Consider the following 22140-nt stretch of genomic DNA (forward strand, 5'->3'; position numbering starts at 1 on the left):
TCATTATAAGAATAGTTCACTTAAAAATGAAAATTCCGTCATTATTTACTCCCTCTCAAGTTATTTCAAACCTGTGTAAATTTCTTTCTTCTGCTGAACACAAAGGAAAGATATTTTGAAGAATGTCGGAAAGCAGACAGTTGATGGACCCCATTGACTTCCATAGTATTTTTTTCCTACTATGGAAGTCAATGGGGTACATAAACTCTCTGGTTATTGACATTCTTCAACATATCTTCTTTTGTGTTCCTCAGACATCGCAACAAGTAAGGAATAATTGATGACAGGCCCTTTAATTATTAAAAAAATAATGCACACCCGAGGTGGTAATGTGGTCGCAACGCGAAGCGGAGTGGCCGTTACACCTTTTTTTTTCGGATAATTCAACGGCCTGAAGTCAATTATTCCACTTATAATACAGTTACCACACCTCAAAACATTGTTCAGATGATTCATATCAAGACGTTTGTCAAGTTTTTGACATTAAAGCGCTCTTGTAGGACTAATTTCTTACGCATCTAATCCCATGCCTCCGTTGCTAATTCCAAAACGTAATTTTAGAGGTTGTAGTAACGGAGGTTTAGCCACTTATAACAGACTAATGATGGGGACACACAATTCGCTGAAATATTCGAAGACCGACTGTTTCCATCAACTGTAGCAGGTCTAAACACCAACTGTGTGAACACAGACTGAACGCGCGTTTGGGCATGATCAGTCAGAAGTATCAAATTACATTCATAACTGGCCTTAGTAGGCCTAAACTAGTCTGTGATTTTATGCAGTTATTAGAGAGAGAGAGAGAGAGAGAGAGACAGACATTGAAATAATTAGACAGAAAAGCATGTGTGTCAATATTATTATTTATTTATTAACTTTGTTTTAATTAATTCGTTCATTATTGTTTATATGTAGATAACCCAATAAATGAAACACACAAATCCCTTTTTACAAGTAAGCCTATCAATAATCATTTATTTGTTATATTATCTGGAATAATTACGAAAATCCGTGCAGCAGGACTATTAATTTATTTATATAGCCTATTCAGTTTAATTTTCTATTTAGCCTATAGATAGGACTATAGACCCTTTTACAGTTGGTAAACATGGTGACGTTTTTTCGTGGGCGGAGCTTAGGTGGAGGCAGAAAGATCCATCTGGAACGCTAGTTAGCATGGATTGTTAGCTTGTTTTTTAACAATGACTGGAGAAAATCCGATATTGTCTTAATGAGTAAGGTCACTCAGTGTCCAGGACCGCGATTGTTATTTCCAAAAGTTATTTTTAACGGACGGAACCAGATTGGCCGACCCGTAGCCGCCTACACGCTCACTCAATGCGTGGACGATCTGACAGGATTAACGTACGTTACCTCGGTTGAGTGGCCTGACTTCTACACCTACCTTATAGAGAAACCGATCGTAAAGAGAAACTGAGGCATATAAATCTTTAGATGCCTATATGGTCCTGTACAAGACTTGAGTGTACGATCCGCAGTTCTGCCGAGCCAGCGCCGAGACCACGACAATGTAAAGAGTGACATTACAGTGCGATTTTAATGATGTGAATATTTTCTAGAAATAAAAGTTCCAGATACAGCATATTCATTTTTCATCAATTCTTGCACCAAACAACACAACAAGATGACATTTAATAATAGTAACAATTATTTAAGCTCCTTATTATGTAGCTGAATCTGTGCTGTTTTGCATTGGCCGCCTCCAGTTTTCACTTTGTTTTGCCTCCAGCTAGCGCCGTGACGTAACTGTGACGTCGGCGCAAAAGGGGTCTATACTTTATTTATTAAAATTAAACTGTATGTGTCCATTGATTGTTAAGTTGCAGACCAAGTGCATGGGGCTGCATGTCTTCTCTTGTTATGAATTGTATCCTATTTTCCGTTAACTACGCGCAGTGATATGGAACTGTAGTGCGGTTCAAACTTGCCTGAAACTACTATTTTCCTGAAAATAATTACACTCCTTTAGAACGATCTCAACCAATCAGAATCAAGCACTCAACAGCCCTGTAGTATAATCATTTTGAATTCGATTAGGCTGCTGTTCGCACTGCTTCATTGGATAGTTCTTTCCTTTACTAAAAGCGTTAAGTACTACACATGCTTATGCCTTTGTCTTTTTGCCCAATCTTCTAAATCTTTTTTGCTTCAAATCAAAGATTATAATGTTGTGCTTCACATTGTAGCTTATTGACTTGGTTTGTGGCTTTTAACAAAGTCTAATTTCAAATATTCCCTATGGGGGAAAAAATAATTATAGGTTAATTAAAAAAGGGGGCGGGCACTGTTGCACTCTATTGGCGATTGGCTCTTCTATTTAAAAGGCGGGACTTATTCTGCCATATGGTGTGTTGCACTTTCTCACATTCATAGTATAGAAGACCTGAATCAACACTGAACAGATTTCAGCTGAACAATGACACTATTTGCTTTTAGAGCTGATGTGGAGCTGAAATGAACTGTTTGGATCAATGAATCATTTTCCTGTTATCCCTGCAAAGCTGCTTTGAAACAATCTGTATCTTAAGTCTTTGGTATTACTAACCTTTGACTTAACCATCACTCTGCAGCCTTACAACGCCTTCACAATCCGCCTGCCTTTGAAAGAGTCATACATTAGCAAAAATCAATTTCTCTAGAGAAAATGCATGGGATTTTAACTTCCGGACTCTGAATGTAGCGCTCTAGCTTGTCTTCCCACATGATCCATGAAGATGTACTGGTCTGTCATTCCTGCTGCTTATCCAATGAAATTTTATCAAAGAACTTCCATTTTGCTAACGTTCAGCTTTCCAGAGCTGGAAGCGGATAAAGATGTGCAACTTTTATTTTGAATGACCTATATCTTCACATTGCCTGTGGTCTCAAGAGACAAAATGTACATGAAAAGCACATTGCTGCTCCCTCTCGCTCAACACTGAGCATGTTCTACAGGCAACATTTGTGTGTCACAATGTGTGTGTCAGGAAACTTGACTAAATTGGGACAAAAGAAGAGGATATCTGGATGCAAAAACAAGGTTTTTGTTTCTATTAGTGTTTGTGTGTGTGTGTAGGTGAACAGAGGACAGGTGGTGGGCTAAGAGTGCTGTGTGTTGAGGAGAGGTGCGAGACGGGACCGTATGCCCGCCAGACGGCTCAATTTTCCCGTCTTGAGCTCCCATTTGGGAATCTGATTGCACAAGGAACGTGTTTGTTTACTGGGGTTGAGAATCAGTTCCATCTTTCACAACAGACTGCAACCGAGTCATAATAAAACATTTTTTTTTTTTTTTTTTAAATGCAAAATGCATTCTAGGGTCAGTTTGATGTGATTATAATTTGTTTTATATTAAATAAATCAAAGACAGACCGATCAGCACAGAGTAGAAGTTTTCTTAATTTTTCTTCATTTGCAGTACAAATATATAAGCATTTTTTTTAAAGTCCCCCTGGTGAAAATCAAGTTTTAAATGTTGCTCATATGTCTATGTAGTGTTTTTAATATGTTTTAAGTAGGGTAATCGCGATTAATCGCATCCAAAAAAAAGTTTGTGTTTACATAATATATGTGGGTGCACTGTGTATAATTATTTTGTTTATATAAATACACACACATGCTTGTATATATTTAAGAAACATTTTCATGTATATACTGTAGACTTATATATAATTTATATTATATATATTACATTTTTTTTTCTTAAATATACATGCATGTGTGTGTGTTTATTTATACAAAATAATTATACACAGTGCACCCACATTATGTAAACACAGAATTTTATTTTGGATGCGATTAATCGTTTGACAGCCCTAGTTTTAAGATAAACCATGTGCAAATTCATAAGTCAACATCATTGATTTTTCTCCTTCAACTGCAGTGAACCAAAGTCTCAAAAACACGTCTGACATCGATTCTGTTTCTGACATCACAAACTACCTTGTAACTAACCACGTCAACGGGTGGATCTCTGAGCTGGTGTGATTGAGTGGAGGCGGGGCTAATATCCATATTCATAGAACCACGTATACTAAATGAGGCAAGAGTTACAAGGATTTTTTTTAAAATATTATTTTGGTGATCAAAGATGAGCTTTAAGGGATACAATTATTGACTACATAGGGGACTTTAAAATATATTTATTTGAAATTCAAAATGTTGTTTAATGAGAAGGTTATTCAAATTAAGTGTGATTTATGCTTAAAAGTAAGGGAAAATATTTGCCAATGAGGCAAGGAAAATACACTTATTTTAAAGTGAAGTTTATTTTTTCTCATTTCTAAATTTTAATTTGAATCAATTTATTGATTTTAACTCAATTAACCCTAAAACCGTATTCTGGACAAATGTGGGCAAAATAGTTTTGATTTATTTTTAAAAAAATTGATCTGAGCGGTACAAGACTTGGCTACTTTTCCCAAGTTTGCCTCCTGAAGACACACAATTTTATTTTTTTTAATTTTTTTTGACTCAATTCTACAATGTTAAGTGCGTGAAAAAAAAAAAACTCCTTAATCTTGTGTTTGGGTCAAAAATGGGCACCCATAGAAATGAATGGGAAAAAATGTAATTTAGAGCATTCCAAAATAAGCCAAAATAAGACCAGGTGACAGAAAAGTCACTTCATCTTTAGGTTTTATCTATAAGAACTTATTGGAATGATATTTTAATGTAGTTAAAAAAAAAAATTAAAACAAAAATAAGCATAATTTACATAGAAAATATGGTACTTTTTGAAGTAAATAAATTCAAAAATCCCCCCAAAAATAAACAAATAAACATAAAAGGATAGATAAAACTTTATCGAAGACAGTGATATAACATTTATAATAAATAAAAATTAGGATCACACCTCTGTGCCTAAATTTGTCCACAATCACAGGATTAAGGGCTATAAAGTGAATACGGTTTGAGGGCTACAATGTTGAATTTAAAAAAATAATAATTTGAAAGGCAAAATAAGACTAAATACAATGCAAGAAAACTTTTTTGCAGTGTGAAGTTGATTAAACAACTAATATATGGCCATTTTGAGAACATAAAATAGTCAATAATGTGCCTTAGTTGATAAACCCATTAACCCAGTTAAAAATCTAATAGCAGAATTGTATCTTAAAATTTCTCATATAGAATTGTATTATATGTATATTTTATTATACCAACTTGGTTATTATAGCACACATTGGTTATAGCCACTAAAAGCAACAAAAGTCTCAGTCATGCCTTATTTAGATAACTAGACAGCACATCCATTACAACTCAAACCGCTTCGAGCGTCTCATCTTATGGAAAATTTCTTTGTGCCAAGAAAGGGTTCTCAACGGGACGGACGTGCCATGTGCGCGTCCCACATGCGAAGAGATTGTTCTGTCCGTCCCAGCAAGAGAAACCGTAGCCGCATTATGGCTGCACATTCTGCTCGCCTTCGAGCTAAACCATACAGAGACCCCAGGCATTCGTGTTGTCATGGCAACGTGGCCTAAACCAGCAGGATGGGAGCATATGAGCCGGCTTAGATGTGCAAGTGAAAGAACAAAAACGCTCATACGCAGGGCCGGGTTCAGCTCACCTCTCCACTGATCCCTCAGAGAGGAAGAGGTGCGAGGGAGAAGTGTCGGACAAAGCCGATTACTTTCTCTCCTACAAGCCGCCGCAGCGCTGCTGTGAAGGTGTGAGAGTGCAAACTGTAATCCCTGAAAAAGCAAGCTCACTTCAGAAAAGAGAACCTCTAACAGATCAAAAACCACCAGAGTGTCAAATTATTATTACCTATTTCAAAATTTGCGTTCTCGAGCCACCAAACACCGTTGATGTGCAAATGAACGCATTAAAAGTGTCCTGTTTTCAGTTAAAACAGTGTCAGCAGCCCCTAAGTTAATAACTAATGATGATATTTGCAATGGAAGTGAATCAATCAAAACTAACTTTAGCTGGACAATATCTTTATTCTAGAGCTGCTGTAAAAGCAAAACAATCTCTGTTACTTTAATTTCCTATTATCACTGTAATGCTACGTTCACACCGGACGTCAAATTTGCGCCTGACGCGTCTAGTTTGACGCTTGACCACTAGTGTTAATTCGCGTGTCAAGAGCGAAACTGGCGCGCGTAAAGTTTGAAGCGAAATTTACGCGCGTGACGCGCGTCAGAATCAAAATCCGTTGGCGGCCATTGTTTTTATGTCGACCGAGCATTCATCAAGAGTTACCGCTCTGTATTTACTCTGGAGAGCAGAACAGCGGCGTGGGGATCATCGTCGCCGTATATTTGTGTCCACCGGACCCTTCGGAGCCGAACCGTTTGGCGAGTTTCACCATTTGCTCGCTCCAGGAGCTGCGCTGGATGACGGCCACTGTCAGCGGTAGCTACTTCCGCCTGTCACGCGCCCAGTTTGATGACCTGTTGTCCCGCATCTGAGCGAGGATCACCCTCGCCCTCATCCATCTAATCTAGCTGTCATTTATTTTTGTTTTGATGATAAATAGAGCCAGCCTTCAAAAGTTATTAACCTGTCCTGTGATTTTTTTCTCTCTCTCACATCCAGACACGAATTTATGCACATATGTTGATTGTCTTTACAACATATACTATTTCTAGATATGGAATGAATAACATTCAATACAAAATGAACATGTCTCCTATATAGAAATAATGTTTTAAGTGATGAAACATTTGCTTTGTTGTGCATAATCCCACCATGCATTTAATCATATTAACAAAATAATTTACTGAAGCATCCAGACACTTCACCACGTGAGCAAGCAGCTAGGCTCCTGATTGGTTAACGCAGCACGAATTCACGCCAAAGTTCAGATTTTTCAACTCGGGCGGCAGACGCGAATTCGCGTCAAACGCGTGAATGCACAACGCTCAATTCGCGCCATTCGCGGCAACCTGACGCGCGAATGAGGCGTATTCGCGTCTTCCGCGCCGCGCTCCACGCCTCATTCGCGCCGCAGGAATTTTTCACGCGCGTAAAGCGTCTTTGCATTGACTTAACATTGAAATCATTCGCGCCTGACGCCCTATTCGCGTCCGGTGTGAATGTAGCATAAAGCTGCTTTGAAACAATATATATTATATGTGCTATATAAATAAAGATGACTTGACTTGCTTGTAAATGCCAGATGACAAAAAACTAAATCCTAAATATTACTAAAAACTAGGGATGCCCGATATATCGGCCACCATATCGGTATTGGCCGATATGTGTTCACTTTTAATGTTATCGTTATCGGCCCAATAAATTTTAAAGCTGCAGTCCGCAACTTTTCCTCTTTGTCGCCATCTCTGTTCGAAATATGCAATTGCAGTTATTCGTGGAATTCTCATCTTTACGTGGGTTGTAAATTGGCATGAATCAGTGTGGATGAACACAGTTTTGAGGCGAGTGCGGCTGTCAATCACCGCGCTGTGTGGATACTATCATACAGAATCACAGATTCACTTTTTGAAAGTTTGACCAACATAAGAATTTTCACCGGAAAATGTCTTCTGAACAAGTAAATAACATCAACTAAGGGGGGAAAAAGCTTTCGACATGATAAGCGTCGTTAGATTTAATCAACGCGATTTACAGCAACCGTGCAAATTATAGCCTACTTTGTTTTCAAATTGTTCATGTTAACAACATCAGCATTGCGTGACTAATGTTAAATTGAATGTGTTTTATGGTTACCCCTGTAGTTCAGAATTCATTTTCTCCGTATAGCAAAACCAGAAAGGCACAACAAAGGAAACTCCATAACTGTGAATTAAGAAAACGTACTGTTACACGATTGAACTATGGTTCAATCCAACACATTCTCATCCTTTAGCGTCATATAGAACGCTATATGACAAAACGGTGCTATATTACGCACATGGCACCCGTTATCGTTAATATAACACGCGCTGTGATGGTTAGGTTTAGGTGTGGGGTAGGGTAGGGTAGTCTCATATTACGCTAAAGGATTTATGACGCCTTGGGTTCGCGTGAATATTAACGATTCAAGATTCAATCTTGAATCATTCAAAGATTCAATCACACTTTTCAAAAGCCCCGCCGATGTTTAAATCCTTGTGTTCGCATGAGATGGTTTCTTTCTCTTTCTCTAGCCACCTTAAATCCGAAATACGAAGTCTTTTAGGTTTTATAACTGCTGAATTTCCAGTTGACACTGACGATTCGATTGTTGTTTGGATCTTTCTGTATGCCATAAGTTTAATTATGTGAAGTGCTGCGAGAAAAGCTATAGGCCTACATCTCTACATCTCCTCACGCGCAGCTAGCCGAAACTCCTTCTTTATGTGTACGGGTGTGACGTAATGACGCAAAGACATGCTCGATTTTCGCACGGAAACCCACCAGTACCACTGGAATTAAAATCATTATTACAAGCTAACCGTTTTGATCTAGCTATACCAAGCTGATAGTTTTGACCACTGGCAGAATATGTTTTTTTTTTTTTTTAATAATTATTTTGGATTATTTTTAACTTAAAAAAGTTACGGACAGCAGCTTTAAATACCGATATATTTAAAACCGATAAATAATGGATTATTTCCTTCAGCTGAAGCACTAAAGTTACGCACCCATGATGGTTTCGGATTGCTTGAAATATGATTGAAAAAAAAAAGAAAATACAGTTAAGTGTAATGCAAGTCAGTCATACACTGTAAGAAATGATTCTGTGGTGATGTAGATTTGAATTAATGTTTTTGGTTAAAATGTATTCAATATAATTGTGTTTTTGATTTTGAGGCAAATATTTAATTAAATTTCAAATAAAAATGTTTGGAATAAAAACCACCCATTGTTGTTAATTAAAACTTAAGCATTTGTATTAATTTAATTCAAATAAAAATGTTTGGAATAAAAACCACCCATTGTAGTTAAATGAAACTTAAGCTTTTTTATTAATTTAATTCCAAATGGAGAGAATATTGAGTGAATTCAAATTAATGTAATCAGGCAAAAGCACTTCCTGTCAAAGTGCACCAGACGGCGGAAGAGATACGTTAAGCTGCCTATACAGACGGTGAATGTTCGTCGTCTTCCACTTGCTCATCTTGCAGCTGGTTGACTAAGGTAAGAAAACTTATTTTGTTTTCACTGGACTAAAAAGAACGCATGTAGTGGTTATATGTAAGGGATAATGTCGAGCGAGGCGTTGTTATGGCAAATAGAAAACCTGACAGGCTGATTTATGACCGCGATGCGAAGCGGAGATGAAGAAGGGGTCGTATTCGCTAACAACCACCTTGCTCTATATTTTCCTGCTTATTACATGGCTACTTACCAAATAAATAAATAATTTGACACGATTTACTGATTTAAAAAGGAGTTTATTGATTTAAAAACGATTGTATTGCTTCCGCTAAAGAAAATAGTCCGTTCCGTCTCTACGGTTAAACTCCATATGGCAACGCTTTTGGGAACTTTGATTGATTTAAAAAGAAAACTCCTTATTGTGTCACGCAATGTAGTTTTAATAGTTTTTCAGTCGACAATGTAGTTGTTTAAAGCTCAAATATGTGGTTTGTTTATAAAGATAGAGCCTATTTAAAAATTTGATCTGAAGTTTTCGGAGTTGCTGCGCCCCCGCCCAGCGCTCGTCTCCCCCGCCTGGAACAGCCATACCACGGCCAGTGCTTCTGACGGTTGCCGCTGGCTCGGATGTCTCTAGTCAAGAGGTTAAACATGAGATATTATTCGTATAATTTGTGTTTATCTTTGGTCTCATTAATCTATTAATGGTTCCCTGGTAAATAGTTTTGGCTGAAGGCAAAGTAAAGTTTCATAACTTTATATTTAGGCTATTTTAACAGTATGTTTGACTGAAGCTACTTCTGTTATAATGGCTAGCCTATTACTGATCAATAAAACTGAAATTTAGCACAAAGAGCTAAATATTAAATATATTTTTTGTGTGTGTTTATTCCGCAGCAACGTTCCAAAGCGGCCAATAGGGCGTCTATGTATATATTATGTCTATGGATACTGTAGCCTATAGAGAGGGATATAATAGTAGTGGAACACCATAAATCCCTCATTACAATGGAAGAACATTTGTAGACTACAACAAACATAAAAAAATAAAGAAAAAAACATCAAAATAGAGAAGAAAACAATTTGAGACCAAGGCCTGTGAGAAAATAAAATGTAATAAAATAGATTTATAAGCTATGAAAACCATAATGAATGTATTGTCTAGTTCTGCTATATGCTTGCAATATACTTCTGACAGTTTTATACTAAGACACTACAATTTTATGTTGCAGGACACTGAGAACTTGAAGGAACAGTTCATAATGGCCATTACTCTGACCCCAAAATCTGAAGCTTCTACAAGCAACTACCCAAAGAACATTGGAATCGTCATCACAGGACTTGGAAATATTGCAGCGGCCTTGCTCTGTCCTCCTTGGCTTGACCTACGCGCTGAATCTCGATTATCACCTTTGTACACCTTTGAGGTATTCCAAAAACGTTTCTTGGAACTGGATCAACAAAGTCCAATCCCTCTAGAGCAAACTTCAGGCTTGAAATGAGACTGTATTGCAGTGCAGACTTTTGTGCTACACAATGTCTTACTTGAGAATTGCACATTGATGTTTGTAAGTTAGTACTGATTTTTCCCACGAATGTCATGACATTTCAATTGTTGTAAGTTCAAAGTACAAATGTATTTTACTCTGTACAAATTGCACTTTAAAGGTCCCATTCTTCTCGATTCCATTTTTTAAACTTTAGTTAGTGTGTAATGTTGCTGTTAGAGCATAAATAATACCTGTAAAATGATAAACTTCATAGAACAAGTAAGTCAATCGGGCCGTTTTTTGGACAGTGAAAACAGCAGTATACAGATAAGTAAATTGTGTGAAAAATACAGTGTTTTTTACACGCGAAACATGAACACAATCAAAGCTTAAAAAAAAAACATGGAGAACGGGACCTTTAAGGATTTATGGAGTATTTATGGAGTATTTTTATTTTAAGATCTTTATTGACCCAATTTAGTGGCTATGTGAGGTGAAAAAGCATGGAAACAGGTTTATGGACACGTGTATGGCATTTATTTTTGTTTTTACTAAATAGTTTGAAGTCAGTATTATGTCCTTTTTAAATGTCTGGTTTGAAATGCAAGATCCTACTTTTGTCTTGAAATGAGACTGTGAATGCAGTGTACAATGATGTGCTACAATGCGTTGAAAGCACAAAAGTGAATTGTTAATAAAATTCTCATTTGAGTATTTGTTAAGTTCTGTACTTTCTGGGCCATTATTTCTAGGAAAGGAATATTTAGATTTAATTAATTGCATTGATTAACTCAAATTAACTCAACATTTTTGTTTAGATTATAATTAATTCTGTTCTGTTTTCTATTCGAATCTACTCATTTTAAATGGATAACTTTTAAGAGTCTTGTTTAATTAATATTTACTCAATACCAAACCTTGTGAAATTTAATTAATAATATTGCTTGTAATCTGTTGCCTCATTTTTATTGAGTAGATTTGGTGTATCTTTTTTTACAGTGTATATTATACTGTATATAAAATTAATTAAATAAATGATTAAGGAAATCATCATTTTAATTGTGTGCTTGGGACATGGATTTTAAAGGTAAGACTTTTGTTTTTGTTAATCAGGCTCTCAAAAATTATATAAAAACTTGGATTTAGATTTATCTGCAAATATATTGGTTATCGGCTTTAAAATATGAAGAATTATCGGTATCGTCCATAATCGGTGCATCCCTACTAAAAACTATAATATTATACTTCAAATATACAAATTAAATCACCAATATTGTGCTGTTCTTATCTAAGAGTATCTAAGGTATTGCCATCAAAAAAAAAAATATGACAAAAAATTAAAATTCTGAACTCATGGCACAAATTTAGTTACAAAGGAGGTAAGTATTACTGTGAGGGTAAATCCTTCCTTACACACAACAGCTCAAGCTGGCATTATTATTCTGTGAAGAATGGGGGTAAAACACGGCTTGAGCTTTACACCTCACAAACGGCCTTCTGAAAAGACACACACAGCTGTCAGCTGTGAGGAACCGAGGGGCCCCATTCACAGATTAGCTTCTGCTGGACAACCTCCTGTCTGAAAGAGCTCGATACTCTCAAGAGGAGCCGCAAACTACGGGACGATCGGTTTCTCTGAAAGACGGAGGTACAGTACGGATGAGCGCTCTATTGTTTTGGAACTGGCAGCAGGGATTTGTCCAATTGGAGGGTTTTGTATGACAGGACACTTCCCTGGGGCCCTGGCTCTTGGAGACAAAGAAAAATATTTACATGTGAATTCAGCGGTAAAGTACATTACGGACACTGAGCAGGGTTGTCTTCTCCATCACATGTGAGTTATGTGTAAAATGAACACTGACTGATATCCCACTGAACCAAATGAGCCTGGTGGGATGTGAGCAGAAAAGGCGAATATCGCACATTTAGTGACTGTTGTGGCCCCCAAAAGAAGTGGAAAGAGATTTAACGAGTGGAATATATAATGAAAATGACAATGAAATTGGATGCCAAAAAAGCTACATTAAAAAGATCATGACTATAAAAAAATAGAAAAATACTTGTTAAACTTGATTATCTGGAATGAATTATATTTAAATAAATGTGATCTAATAATTTGGCAAATAATGGAAACAAAAGATCATAAAGAGGTATTTAGATTTTATTTTACATGTATGTCCTTGGCAGAAACTTATATGCTATTTACAGCACTGACTCAGCATCACAATTTTTGTCAGTTCATGCATTCCCTGAAAATTAAACCTGTTATCTTTGAGTTGCTAGCGCAGTGTTTGACTGTTTTGACTCTTAGGGCCAGATTTACTAAACAGGGTAAATTATCAAGTGAGCGCAATCCTATAAAAGCCTGATAAAAGCACAGATGGGAGGGTAAATTTCTACATGTGATCTACTGACGACATGCAAATGAAAGAACTAGGGCTGTCAAACGATTAACAGCATCCAAAATAAAAGTTTGTGCTTACATAATATATGTGGGTGCACTGTTGTATATATTTGCTTGTATATATTTAAGAAATATTTTCATGTGTATAGTGTACGTATATACATGTATATATAATTTATATTATATATATTTTATATATAAATAATATTTTTTTCTTAAATATGCATGCATGTGTGTGTATTTATATATATATAAAATAATTATACACAGTGCACCCACATATATTATTTAAGCACAAACTTTTATTTTGGATGCGATTAATCATGATTAATCGTTTGACAGCCCTAGAAAGAACACAGACTGAGCCGGATCATTTCCATTATGACCAACGCAATCTTCCAAGAGGAGTGCAAATTAGCATCTGGTTAAAGACATGCTTTTTTTGGGGTGTTAGATAATGGCTCAAAACACCAGTAAACTGACTAGCGTAAAACTTAGTAAATCACCTTACATGATTCATTTAAATACTCCCATACATTTTTGCTGAAAGGGAAACTCAGACAAATGGATATGCAATAAGATCAGCCACCAAAATAACCCTATCCAGGCTTTTCCAGCGGTAATTTTTCGGTGTGTGTATTTAGTAAATCCTGACAGTAGTTTTTTTTAACACCAAAAGAGGGTTTGCGCTGCATGGCGCAAGCTGTTAGTAAATCTGGCCCTTAATCTTAACTCTTGAATTTCAAAAAAGAAAGCCATGCCCTCTTAACAGTGCTGGAGCACTCACGGCTGTAAGTGGATGGATTTGTCAGTAGATTAACTCTTGACTCTTTACAGCCAGAGATGTGCTGGATATCACTGTCCGTCCGCCGGATATAATGGCCGTCTGCCAGCGGAAACCAGAGGCACTACAGATAGGGAGATAACTAGCAGCTTTTACCCAAGTCGAAAGGATGTGTTAGCCCTCAAAATAACTTCGTATTTTGATCTTCCACTCTGGTATAATGATCCCTGTGTGACTGTGAACTGTCAATATCTACTTCAGCACACAACTTGTGACTTACCCTGCTTTTACAAGCAATTAAACTATGACTTTTACACAAAATTAAAGGCTGATAGTTAGCGAAGCTTGTTTCCACAACTGAATAAAAAAGGTCATTTCAACTTTATCATCTCATAATTCTCACTTTTTTTCTTGCAATTGTGAGTTTACATCTCGCAATTCTGACATTTTCTCAGAACTGCGTGACTGCGCAGTTATAAAGTCAGAATTGTGAGATAAAACAGCCCGATCTCATGAAAGTTTATAGAATGAATGTTATTTCTCGTGTGATTTATACGGCAAAATAGTTTTCCCGTCTATATGACGCAGTTTTCGCGTGCATATGATACACACTTTATGGCGTGTAATACGCACGCATGCACTCCCCTCCCCCCTCCCCACGAAACCTCAAGGGGGTAATCCATCGACCAGAAGTTGAAGCCTCGCGGAAGCTGCCACCTTGTAGCAGAACTTCACCTGAATTAGCATTTCCATTGACTCCCATTCATTTTGGCGTCACTTTGACAGCGAATAACTTTACATCTGAGGCGTTTGAAGACCCCATTTGTCCTTTATTTATTTCTAAAGAAACACAACAATGTATAAAATGCTCCATTACATTGTAGCTTATGTCATGGCCCCATAGAAGCAGTTTCTTGTAAAAGTAGGCTAACGATTGCGTCATAACTATGCGACTCTGTCGCACAGTAGAGAGATTACCGTATGGACAGGAGGAGAAGCTTGCGGGCAATCGGGGAAACGTGGAGGCAAAACGACAAAACAATTAATCAGAATACCTAGAAAAAGTGTTTCCTGCTCCGAGCTCATGGACAGCTCCTACTCACACTCTCCGCCTCTGCGAGTTTCGGAAGGGAATGATTCAGATTTCTCATGCCACAGCCACTAGAAGACAGGCGGGTTGCTGACGTCACATCTACGTCGTTAAGCTCTTTTTGAGTCGGTTTGAGTCTGTGCGTCAGGAATGGAAGTGCTAAAAAAAAAAAAAAAAAAAAAAAAATCGCTAAAAATGGGCTTCACTTGCCTCAATGGAGTTCCAATAAGATGGCTCTGTCCACTTTTTATACTGTCTATGCGAAACCTACCAAAGGGGTTTTAGTGCGTAGCATAATGCTCGCAAAAAAGATTTTGGTCGTATACATGGCACGGGAAATGACATTTGTGGTATGGACACGCACTTTCATGAGACTGTGTTGGATAAAAAGTTAAAAAAAAAATGTATTTTTTTTTCAGTGGCGGAAACAATTTTCCACAGATAGTTCACGTTTGACAAAATATTGTCAAATATCGTTAAACATTTTTTTTTCCCAATAGCAAACACCCAAGTGATTAAATATAAAATGTACTATAAGAGCAGAAACATCACTGAAAAGAAAACGTAAAATGGGTCGATTTTTATTCCACACACAGTCTTTAAAGGAGCTGTATGTAAGATTGTGGCCAAAACTGGTACTGCAATCACTTTCAAATTACTGTAGAGCGGTGTATTCCCTCCCCCTCACCCCTGACCCAAGGTTGCCAGATAGGCTGCAGAATCCAACAACATTTTGTTATCCGCCATGTTTGTGGCTGCAGCTCTGGTAACTTGAGAAGAGCTGGCAACCCGGATGCTGCAACATTATTGACTTCGTGATTGGTAGATAGGTAGAGCATAAGACCAAAACACGACATGACAGTTGAGGGCTTGCAACTTCACTTTTTAAATGACAATATCCTGGCCGGACTACTGTTGTCAGTGATATAAGTATTTGAAATGACATGATTTCTTAATGTCTAGTGACAAATCAGGGCCATTTTATGATTAATTGAAATACATTTCTTACATACAGCTCCTTTAAGCATGTTTGTTGTGTGTAGTACGAATGTATAGATGTTTGAGCCGGGTTGTTAATTAGCTACTCTTGTGTTGAAGAGTTCTTCTGAGCAGCCAGCCAGTAATATCACGACACACAGCTGTGTTTGCTCGGCATTAAAGAGGATTTCCATCCCATCTGTCTCCTCAGAAAACCTAAAACAGATGCTGAACATGGAGCTACAGTAAATGACCCTGCCTCTGAACAATTACCAACTAATAGGGTGTGCACAACATGTAAATTATAACTTGCGTGTATGTTTAGTGTATTCAAACTAAAAAAAATTAAACATACCATTGTTTTAGAGAGCAAAATACTTAAGATTCACTCTCTGAATGGAATTACTATGCGAAGCGAGAATAGCTTCAGTTTTTGGAAACAATCAAATCAACAACCAGTATGACTGGTTTAAACTCGTTTAAACTTCAAAAATTCGCTATTTCACAATTAACAGTTTAGTATTCAAAAAAAGACAAATGTATCTCTCACACACACACACACACACACACACAAACACTAGTTTATCCAAAATGACTAACTGCATGGTTATGTAACCAATTGTATCCAAAAAAGAATTACCACCCTGGTTATTTAGCACCATTATTGTGGTTACCATTATTCAATTACTCATACTGTGACAAGATTTTGGTCCTAAGGCACATTATAAACTTGCCTGTTATCGTAACACGCAGTGAACCGAAGCTGTCTGTCATATCTCAATCCAACACATCCGCTCCAGCTCGGGCTGTTAGGTCATTTACAACAATCCTTTATTAATTAACTGTTTTACTAACACAGAACCTGCCTGTTCAAAGCATCCATGTAGAAAGACAGAGGCCGACAGCAACATAAATTGATTGTGCGGTGAAGCAAATAATGAAATAGACAGCCACCAAATGGCGCATCCCAATTTCCCATAATGCCTTTGGACCAGTTACATCCATCAAAGATGGTCCATCAAGATCGATTTGATGCATAGTACTATGTTCTACAAATGAATCTATAATATTTACTCTACTCCAGTGTTGTTGTGATGAATGTACACTTCATGGTTTCCATTTTAGGTCATAATGGTGGTACTTGGGTGCCAGTATTACCCAAGCCATTTCCAGAGCAGGCCTTTGCAGAAATGGCTAATGGCTAGAGCAAGACCGATAAAGGATTTTGAAGGCCGATACCGATACAAATATTTTTGGGTTTTAAAGTCCAATATTCCGATATATCGGCCGATATATATATATATATATATATTTTTTTTTATTAAATATTGTTTGATTTCACACACGTGTAAAAGAAAAGCTAACTTTTCTGCGTTTGATACATTTGATACTTTTTCTCTATGTCTAAATGTTCACTCCTCGCAAGTATAAATTACATTTTTTCAATGCAGGGACTGTAACTAGAGATATGGTAGTTATAAATACAGTAATAAATACTTTATTTAGGCAGAAAAAGTTCATTGTGGTTTCCAAGCTCATTAATGTTAACGTTAGCCGTCTTCCACTGCTGATAGTGGCATTAGCTAGCTTTGTGGTTAGCTGTATGATGAGCCATAATTTAGCAATAGATAACATCATACTGCAAATTGTAAAACATACATTTTCAATATAACAGGCCAAGGAGAGATGATTGAAGCGTGTTTCGTCCATTTTTATTTTACTTTTTAAATATTCATTTATCGGCCATTATAAATGCCGATACCGATATTATGGAAAATGCCTAATATCGGCCGGCCGATAAATCAGTCTGGCTCTACTAATGGCTGAAGTAAACATGCAGATGATATGAGGCAAAATTATAACTAATCAATTAGGATATTAACAATTGATATTACAGTTCTTCATACAGTTTCGCAACACTTTCAAAGTGAAATAACCAGTTAGTGGCACTAAAAGCATGTTTATTTTATTGAAGCATGTTATAAAGCATGTTTATTTGATTTTATATGAACGTGATTCTAGCAACATATTATTAGGAGCAGGAGCAGAAATGAAATATCAGATGCAGAGTGGCACTATAAGGTTTAACGCTATCGAATTTCAAAGTAACATAGCACCTACAGTACACTAAACCCAACCGGTGGAGTTAACAAAAGCTAAAGTGGGATAAAAACACATTTGCTTAAGCAACCGTGCCCTTTTAGCTACATCTACAAGTATTCGAGCTCTACAATTGTGACATGTTTCAAGGGAATCATATCCGAGTGTTCCACATCGCGAGTGCAAATACGAGCTACTGAACAAGTTTAGTACGTCAGACGGCTTGTTTACACCTGGTCATTTCATGTTTTTTTATTGATCGGATAGCTATCTGATTTGTTAAAACGATCCATTTACACTTGCCTGCATAAATATGTTGAAGACCACAATAGGAGAGAGTGGCAACCGCACTGGTAAGATCATTTAATCTCTCTGAAGATGATTGTTTTGAGTGTCTGCGACTTACTTTCTGTTTCATTTGTAGCTGTTTGCGCATTGGCTTTCAGAAGAGATACACAGCAATTCATCTGCCATCACATCTGGATATAACATGTCATATGGCCTATAACAACAAATATATTTTGGGAGTAAAATCTGCATGTGGTTTCAACAACCAGATGCATTTACACTTGTCCAGTTTGGTCTGGAATGCGTCTCAGACTACCTCCTGAAGTGGTTTAAGAGATCAGATGTCTCAAAAGAGATTCGGAGGGCATTTACACTTGGATAGCAATCCGATCAGAGAAAACAAGTGAAGTGGCCAAGTGTAAACAGGCCCAGAGAAGTCCAACATATGGAACTGGTTATGTAATGCAAACGTCAAAATGTATTAGTTTACAAAATGTGTAAAAGTATTTTGAGATCATAATATAGTATTGTGCCAGGAACCACGCAAAAATAAGTCTTTATTAATCAAATAATCTGTCCCATAATCATACTTTGTCTTCATTTTAGCCGGAAAGTGCGTTAAATTGATTGTATTGGTATGTTTTTTGGGTTTTGCAGAAATGTAGAGGCACATTTTTTCAATGAGCCTGGGTTGTCATTTTAAAGGCAACATGGACAAACCTTTGCTGATGATTAGGGTTGGGTATCGAGAATCGAGTATCGATTGGAACCGGGACTAACTTTTTTTTTTTCCCGGAATCGTTCAAAAGTTAAAATTTCAATTCCTAGTTTCGATATTCACAGTCCCCCGAGCGGAAGAAGAAACCGCTGAACAACACCAACGAAGAAGCGTCTACCGGAAGTGTTGGCATAACCGCGCGAGTCGAACATGAGTAGCTTATGTCGGCGGTCCAAAGTGTGGCTTCACTTTTCTAAAAATTACCGAAATCTCGGCAAAATGCAAAATAAGTATTTGTGACAGTAGGAGTATTTCCTTCAGAAAGACCATTGGTTAGCAAGGTTAGCTAAACTTTTTTGACCCTGCCTCTTAAAAGAATCGAAATCGAGAATCGTTAGGAACCGGAATCGAAACAAGGAATCGGAATCAGAATCGTTCAAATTCAAACGATACCCAACCCTACTGATGATGCAACAAAGTTGACCAATGGGAGTTTAGAAAGCGGGCATGTTTATTTGATATCACTCTGCTTTCATATGCATCAGGAACTAAATGTATTCTTTGGACCACTGACAATAGAGGGAATGCGCGTGACGTCACCGTCGGCCGGCGTGCCTGCAGTTCCTCACAGTGAGTGGCAAAAAGACTGAGCGGCTGTACGTGTTCAGCGTGAATGCCGCGGAAAAAAAACACAACACACACAAATAAAGTGGGAAAGAGCTTTGCGATTGACTGTAGGCCTACAACTAGATTTGACAAAACATCGGAGGTATATTTGTACAGACTGCTAGAAAAGAGGAGCAAATGGATCGCTGCAATTCACAGAAACAACTGGACTCCAGTCAGCGAAAGGTGGATTTGCAGTTATCATTTTGTGTCAATATGCTGAATTTAGCTGTAAAACCAAACCCATGTATTTTGTATTGTTATATACATTATCAGCTCATCAATTAAATATTTATCATTGCATATTCTGCTTTATTGGATGTTTTTTAATAAAAAAAAAAAATTATTAGAAAAAGTTTTAGGGCTGGATGATATGATGATATATATAGGCTATATATAACACTGATATAAGTGATCACCCGGATTAGACCTACCTATATTAGATTTATATAAAGCGTTCACAGGCAAATTTGCTTTACGTTTAGGTTTTGGTTTATTTCCCCGGTGTCGAAATCAGGCAAACATAAATGTCAGGCAACACGATTCCTGGCTGCATGTCAATATCCATGGATCGCTGGATCTTTAGTAAGTTGTAAGGAACACTATATTAAATCCAACATTTAGTTTAAAGTGATAAAATTGTTCGATTTAGTCGCATTTCCGCAGTTTTCCCCTATTAAATCCAGTCACGCAGCAGATCTTTTGCCACTCGGTCAGGCTGAGGGGGGTTGTCACGCGGGAAAGTCACGTGTCAAATGCATTCCCTCTATATGGTTGAGACTCGATTCAACTATGCCGCACAAGGAAAGATGACTGGCTTCTACTTCACACCATCTTAAGAAAAACGGCTCTCCAGTATAATGTCCATCCAGACGTCTAAGTGGGCTTAAGAGCCGCTGTTGTTGTAAGGCCATAAGTTCACGTGAAATAGTGGTCATATTGGGTTTTAATCCTTCAAAATCCATTAATTTTAAAGCGTTCGAGTCACAGCTGTGAGCTTGGATCACCCCTCACCCCCCGGGTCACCCAGAGATCACAACGCACCTCCATTCAGAGAAGCAAGAAAAAACATTCATTTGAGCTCAGAAATTAAGGAGTGAATTAAATTCTGTAGTACAATGTGGGATGAGTTAAGTGCCATCCAAAGGGAAAGGTTTTAAAATAAAAACTTAAATACAAAATCTTTTAAGCTGATGTCCCTCCATACAGTGTTTCTGTCAGACTTGTTCAGAAAACACATATTTGATGCCCACTCCGCTCCGCTCTGTTTCAGCTTAAACCTGACAGGGGAACAGATTTACTCTGATTTAAAAACAGCAAAGACTCCAAAACATGATGTAGTTTGTCCTGAAAGGACGGGCCATTCGAGGAAACTTCTAAAATGCCTCTGCGCCCGCTGCCAGACAGAAACCTGAGAAGAAATGTTCAAAAATCACAAAAACCCATTGCTCAGATCTAATAAAAGGTCAGCGGTGACTCATGAAATGCTTTCCAGAATGCTGCACTTTACAGATTGTGCATGAATCTTTCATGAACATTATCCAGTGGAGAATCAGTGAACTTCTGTTCTCTCCGCCCAATGAAGATGCACATCGGCATTTGAAGTCAACTGGCATAATACAAACCGAATTCCATAAAAGTTGGGACACTGTACAAATTGTGAATAAAAACAGAATGCAATGATGTGGAAGTTTCAAATTTCAATATTATATTTAGAATACAACATAGATGACATATCAAATGTTTAAACTGAGAAAATGCATAATTTTAAGGGAAACATAAGTTGATTTTAAATTTCATGGCATCAACACATCTCAAAAAAGTTGGGACAAGGCCATTTTTACCACTGTGTGGCATCCCCTCTTCTTTTAATAACAGTCTGCAAACGTCTGGGGACTGAGGAGACAAGTTGCTCAAGTTTAGGAATAGGAATGTTGCCCCATTCTTTTCTAATAAAGGCTTCTAGCTGCTCAACTGTCTTAGGTCTTCTTTGTTGCATCTTCCTCTTTATGATGCGCCAAATGTTTTCTATGGGTGAAAGATCTGGACTGCAGGCTGGCCATTTCAGTACCCGGATCCTTCTTCTACGCAGCCATGATGTTGTAATTGATGCAGTATGTGGTTTGGCATTGTCTTGTTGGAAAATACAAGGTCTTCCCTGAAAGAGACGATGTCTGGATGGGAGCAAATGTTGTTCTAGAACTTGGATATACCTTTCAGCATTGATGGTGCCTTTCCAGATGTGTAAGCTGCCCATGCCACACGCACTCATGCAACCCCATACCATCAGAGATGCAGGCTTCTGAACTGAGCGCTGATAACAACTTGGGTTGTCCTTGTCCTCTTTAGTCCGGATGACATGGCGTCCCAGTTTTCCAAAAAGAACTTCAAATTTTGATTCGTCTGACCACAGAACAGTTTTCCACTTTGCTAGAGTCCACTTTAAATGAGCCTTGGCCCAGAGAAAACGCCTGCGCTTCTGGTTCCCGTTTAGATATGGCTTCTTTTTTGATCTATAGAGTTTTAGCCGGCAACGGTGAATGGCACGGTGGATTGTGTTCACTGATAATGTTTTCTGGAAGTATTCTT

At 37.5% G+C, this 22140-nt stretch overlaps 1 protein-coding gene and 1 long non-coding RNA gene across 2 annotated transcripts in view; one reads left to right on the forward strand and one right to left on the reverse strand.

Moving 5' to 3' along the window:
• sash1b (SAM and SH3 domain containing 1b) overlaps positions 1-22140 on the reverse strand; it is a 152389-nt gene that overhangs the window by 118519 nt on the left and 11730 nt on the right. The window lies entirely within an intron of this gene.
• Positions 9014-11245, forward strand: LOC120486017 (uncharacterized). Its single transcript, XR_016146655.1, has 2 exons — positions 9014-9072; positions 10266-11245. It is a non-coding gene; the product is annotated as an uncharacterized LOC120486017 (long non-coding RNA).

This window comes from Pimephales promelas, chromosome 15 (genome assembly GCF_988280905.1).
Source record: "Pimephales promelas chromosome 15, fPimPro1.hap1.1, whole genome shotgun sequence".
Taxonomy (NCBI): Eukaryota; Metazoa; Chordata; class Actinopteri; order Cypriniformes; family Leuciscidae; genus Pimephales; species Pimephales promelas.